Consider the following 6,225-nt stretch of genomic DNA (forward strand, 5'->3'; position numbering starts at 1 on the left):
CTAACAAGAACACAAGGTTTGAATTGTTCTAACATGGGACAGGGGACAAATGGGACTGTGTACATTAATTGGAAATGACTCAGGTAGTCAACTCAGGAAATAAGCAATGCTAGAGAAAAAGTATTCCAATCTTATGGACAAACAATGGACAATTTATTTTTAGCACCAAATCAATGCAAGTTGGGAATGACTTTAGGGGTGATGGCTGGGGCTGGGGCTGGGGCTGGGGCTGGGGCTGGGGCCGGGGCCGGGGCTGGGCGTGGGGCTGGGGCTGGGGCTGGGGCTGGGGCTGGGGCTAGGGCCAGGCCTGGGGCTGGGCCTGGGGCTGGGCCTGGGGCTGGGCCTGGGGCTGGCCTCGGGGCTCAGGGCTGGGGGCTGGGGGCTGGGGGCTGGGGGCTGGGGGCTGGGGCTGGGGGCTCGGGGCTGGGGGCTGCGGGGTGGGGGCTGGGGGCTGGGACTGGGCAGCTGAGGCTGAGGCTGGGGCAGTGCTTGACACAGGGCAGGGGAAGGGCTGGTGTCAGATGATGGGAGTGGGGCAGTTGCTGGGAGCAGGGTTGGGGAGGATCTGGGGGCTGTGGAGAAAAGGCACCACAGAAAATTGAAACTGTGGGCATTAACACTCAATAATGTTTTACTAGAGGAACAAGTCCACAGCAAGTAAAGTTTTCTGACAAATAACTTATTAATTAGTGCAGCATTCCGGATGGGAACAAAGCAAGGCCTGGAATGGAGTGGACCTTCAAATATTCCTTATTACATTTAATCATAAAGTTAAAATTTTAATTATTTCTGTGTTATGACTTCAAAAATCCAAAAGGAAGTAGTTTATTAAGTCAATTTCAAAGTAAAAAGTAGCAAAAAGTTTTTAAATGCCGGTTTGACTTTGACTATCTAAAGCCAAAAAAATAGTTTAAGTAATCTGTAAAAAAGAAATTGAAAACTTTAAGAAATTTTAAGGAACCCCAAAATGAAAACTCATTTAATGTAACTGAATTCTACAAATAAGCTCCTAAAAACATACGCACAATAGTCACTTAAAGGTTAAAACTAAAGCTAGCAAGCCACATTATCAAACTATATAAGACTGACATCCAAGAAATAAATATAAATCAAAATCCGACCCCAGCATTAGCCACGGGGTAGGTGTTCCTCTTGAGGAAGGCAGGGATTCCTCTTCTGCCACCTGTTGGCCAACGATCATCTGTGATCCATTCTGGTTCTTGCCAGGACTCACCACCATGTTCACACCTGGCAAGCATGGAGCACTGCCCCTGGCCACATTGCAGATGAGCAAAGGCCCGGGGGGGGGGGGAGGGGGAGGGGGGGGGAGACTAGCCATAGGCCATGGGACCAGTGCAGAGAAATGGGGGTTGGGTTCAGCCCAAAGCCAAAGAGCCAGCACTGCAAGAGGCAGTTCTGGAGGGGAGGGAGCAAATAGAGGGGAGGGAGCAAGTGAGAGGGGAGGGAAGTGGTAAAGGCAAGTGACCTTGGAAAGACCTTGGGTACCACCCACTGGGAGAAGACGTACAAACATGGCTCCTCTGCTTCCTTCTGACTGGCTGAATAAAGACGGCAGTGAGGTGCTATGCTAACTCACACAGACTAATTCCATCCTCCAGTAATTGGCTATGCCCAATTCTACCACCATTTCTGATTGGGTGGGTCATGCGGCAATCCAACATTGTCCATCCCACCTTTCTCCCACTTTTCGCGGCAACACGACAACGCCCGCCATCTTTAACAATAAGGCAGGCCCACCTGGTGCAAAGCCCGCCAAGAATGTACCGGGCAAAAATCCCCGCCATGACGTCCACGTGACAAACTGCCATGATAACCAAATGACAAGGTCTGCCATATTGCCCCTGTGGCAAAACCTGTCAGAAAATGCATACGGCAAAGACAAGAGCCCGCCATGTTTTACACTGCGGCAAGTACTCCAGCCGCCATCTTTTACTATGTAACAGAATATTTGCACCGCCATGCTGTGCACTAGAACAAAGACACCACCATGATGTGTCCTTCCCGCCACATGAACACTGCGGCAAAATTGGGTCCGCCATTTTGGACACTCTAACAAAGCAGAGAGCCATGCTGAGCAATGCCGAAAACCCAAAGCCGCCATTTTGAGCCGTGTGCCCAAGTGTTCTCCCTATTAATTTCTACCAGCCTCTTGTAACATGACATAAGACCATCCTATTTTTCTACTTCATGATACCACAGTTCATGCAAAGCTCCTAACAAGCCCCAAATCAGCTCACTCAAGACATTTAGCTAATGCAATGCATATAGCTGCCTCTGCCTGTCCCGCTATCCATCTTAGCTCCCTAATTTATAGTTGGCACAAACAACCAGCCCCCAGCCGACCCGCTAAAGTGGCCGCCATTTTTCCTCCCCAGCCTAACTAACCCCTTAGCCTAACTGCAAAGTCATCTCCCAGCCAAAGCCGCAGGTCCACTCACACAACACCAAACGTTTAGCAGCATAAATCTGTAGACATCCCAGATAGCACAACCAACACTTCCATCCGTAAAAGGCCCCGATGGGCAATGAGAAAAAAAAAAAATCTAAACAGGTATCCACAGCCCCGATGGGCAAGGAAAAAAAAAAATAAGGCAGGTATCCGAGGCCCCGATGGGCAAGGGAAAAAAAAAAATAAAAGCAGGTATCCGAGGCCCCGATAGGCCAAAAAGTAAACAATTTTTAAAGCAGGTATCCACTGCCCCGATGGGCCAGGGGGTTGGGGAGAGAGAGGGGGACACAGCAGGTATCCGAGGCCCCGATGGGCTAAGGGGAAAAAAAAAAATAAAAGCAGGTATCCGCGGCCCCGATGGGCAAATTTAAAAAAAAGAAAGAAAAAAAAAAGAATTAAAAGGCAGGTATCCACAGCCCCGTTGGGCAAAAATAGTAATAATGACAATAATAATAATAATGAAACCCGGTATCCGCAGCCCCGATGGGCAAAGTATAGAATAGGGAAGAAAAAAGAAAACTAAAATCATTCCAGTGAAAAATTCCTTTAAAATTGAAAATTGCCTCAAAATATCCCAAATATCTGAAAAATAAGGAGGAGGTGTCAAGAAAACACTCAAAGGAAGTTTAGAATTATTAAAATATTTTATGGAATTTTGGTGAATTTTCTCAAATTAATACGCCATAAGACGTGGTTAGGACTAGAAAATGTTCCAGAAAGAACCACACGGGCAAAGATATCCACCGTTAGCGTGCTTCCAAAACGGGAAAGGAAGAAATATGGCGGCAGCAGCAAATTTCAGGGCTTTAAGAAGTGAGGGGGAGGGGACCTGAGGGCGGAGGGAGTAGAAGAGGAGTGGCTTAGAAGATTGAAAGCCAGACATCTTTGTGGTTTAACTGGTTCAAAATTTAACCAGGAACAAGAAAAAGGGAGCTTTCAAGAAAACAGCAACATGTTAGGAAGAACACTAGACTGGAAGTAGACTTCATTTCTTGACCACAAATTCAATGGGTTTTCAGTGGGTTCTTATCTATAAAATAGGGACGTTGAGTAAATCAAATTAGGTAACTGTTGCTAAAATTCTACACAAACAGCATAGCAAATGAAAGGGGTTAGTTTAGTTTGGTTTTGAAATGGGAAGAAGGGGGAGGTAAAGCTTTGATATGTTGATAAAGAATCCCAATACCTCTTTCAGCCAGAGTTTATAACTTCCCTACCAAACGTTTTAACCAAGGAAGCTAGAAAGGGCACTACTTTAAGGTTAGATCCCTCTCCAAAGGACTTTCTCTTCCATTATCTAATGAGATAGTGCCCGTTTATTCCTATGTTTTTTACAGAAAATGAAGCTGTTACGTGATATGCATGAGGTCACACACCATTATTTTGAGACAGCGAATTTTCTACTCCAGCATTCTACCTTTGTGTGGCCCCGGTCATAGAAATTAGAAGTGCTTTTAAGTCAAACGGTGAGCAAGAGAAAGGTAGGAACAGAAGGTAATTCACAGAATGTCCTCTTGGCCTCTAAATAATCGAGAAGCTATACTGTTTGTGAGCTATTTGCAATTGTAAACCGTGAGTCCTTAATCTTTAGTATTTTCCTGTTTCCTCCATAAATCTGATGACCCCTGACATTGAACCAATCATAAGGGCACAGCAGCGAAGTTCACTCATGGGCAGTAAGTGATAGGCAAAAGCTTATATAAAAGCCAAAGTTGCCCCAGAAACCTAGATATTTCAGTGAGAAGCATTTAATCTCATAAACTGTTCTATGTTGTTTATCAAAGAAACAATGGAGAACCGGAGGGAGACAATGAAAACTAAGAATCACACAATGACTCCTAGAAAGTCAGAGGATACGTTGCCCTCCCACTGACTGAACTAGAAAGTGTAACTATTAACCCAAATACTTTCAGGTAAGCATGCCCTCTAGTCTCCAGAAAACAAAGTATATAAAATTTTCTTCCTTAAAGGATACACTCCATCTTCTAAGTGCTCTTGGTTCAGATACCCAAAAAAAAAGTATCTGATTTGTCATTTCAAATGAGGGAAATTGCGTTGTACAAGTGGTACCTTTGAGAAGACAATGCTAAACACAAAGAGAATCTGGTAACAGAATTTCAGTCTGAAAGATAATTTTCCACAAGAGCCTTCCTGAAAAATTAAACTATAGAGCAAAAGCCTACAAACAAGACCTGTTATGTTTCCCAGATTTGGGGCAGGAAATGAGATTATAATTCTGAATGTCTTTAAGATCTCACCTAATTTAAGTTTTCACAAGTTTCTAATGAAAGAAATAGGGGAAAGGGAGTCTTATTGTATAGGTTGGTAAATTGAGATGGAGGGATATTGATTTTTTTTTTTTTTTTACTTTTGGTTTAAAAGCTAGTGACAGCATTAGGATCCCAGAGTAGAGGTCCTTAGACTCATACCTTTTGTTGCACTTTAGTGAAATAATTATGTTGATAAGATTGCCTTGTGTATTAGATCTCTCTAGTGAGAATTGTGGAATTTGTGTGGAGTTCTAAATCACCATAATGATCATGATATATTTCAAAAATAATAATCATACCTGTAAAAGTCAGTCTTCACAACCACTTTGATATCACTCAGTTATCAGAGAAAAACAATGATTATATGAATACTATTCCCTTAACACCTGGGCTTTCTGCCTGGACTCACCAGTAGGACTTAAAAACCAAGACAACTACCATCAGCAGCAACACCATCAGGTCACCTGAACTAATCTTAAACTTCTCTACAGACCATGAACTAAGAGTATCACCAAGAATCTGAACCCCCCCAATAGAATTTAATGTGTTTCAGTTTATAGTGTTTTTAGCATAGGTTACCAATCCTCAGGATAACTAGGCCTGCCTAATACATCTCTGTCCAATGGAATTTTCTACAGTTGTGGTAATGTTCTATACTTTCTAGACCTTGGGTTAAAGAAATTTTTCTTAAATAAGACTTAGATCATCAATTACAAAAGATTGATAAATTTGACTTTTTAAAATTAAAATGCTTTGTTTCACAAAAACACCTTAAATGGTAAAAGACAAGCTATCAATTGGTTGTCCCAGAGTTCTGCAGCCAGGGTCTGGTTCCTGAAGAGCAGCCAAGCTAGCAGATTACTCCCGTTGGCTCTCACAGTAATTCCTTTCATGGGATTGGGTGAGATTAAGCCACCAAAATGGTGATGACATGCTGATTCTAGGTGACTCTCATTCACATGAGACACAGGACATTTTCAGGCTCTAAGCTACTAAGATCCACAGCGGACGCAAACTAAGAACTACAGAAGCAAGAAATCTATATTCTTCTGATACAAAAGTTTCTGAAGAGTCATTGCATTGGAAGTTATAACAGTGTTGCTACCTTTTCTTAAAATGGAAAGTATAAAATTAACCAGGTATGGTACATTGACAATAAAGAACTTGAAGAAAAGGTTTCTGGGCCTGAAAAGGAAGAGGTGCTACATGGCTGTTATGAAGAATTTTTGCATAAACTGTTGAATATAAAAAAAACCTGTAACTACCTCTTTCTACCCATTATTCTAAATCTTCATTGTTAAAGTTCTATACTTCACATGGGCCCATGAATTTTAGAATATATTTTAATTGAATTACTTACATAGAAAGCTCTCCTCCAAATTTTTGCCTAACATCATGCATGCCTTGGAGAAGCCCTGTTTTCTTCTGTCATTTATCACCTTTGGGCTAGAATTATTCCTCCCCTCCTCTACCCTCAGACCTCAG

This window comes from Mustela erminea, chromosome X, assembly GCF_009829155.1.
Source record: "Mustela erminea isolate mMusErm1 chromosome X, mMusErm1.Pri, whole genome shotgun sequence".
NCBI classification, from domain to species: Eukaryota; Metazoa; Chordata; class Mammalia; order Carnivora; family Mustelidae; genus Mustela; species Mustela erminea.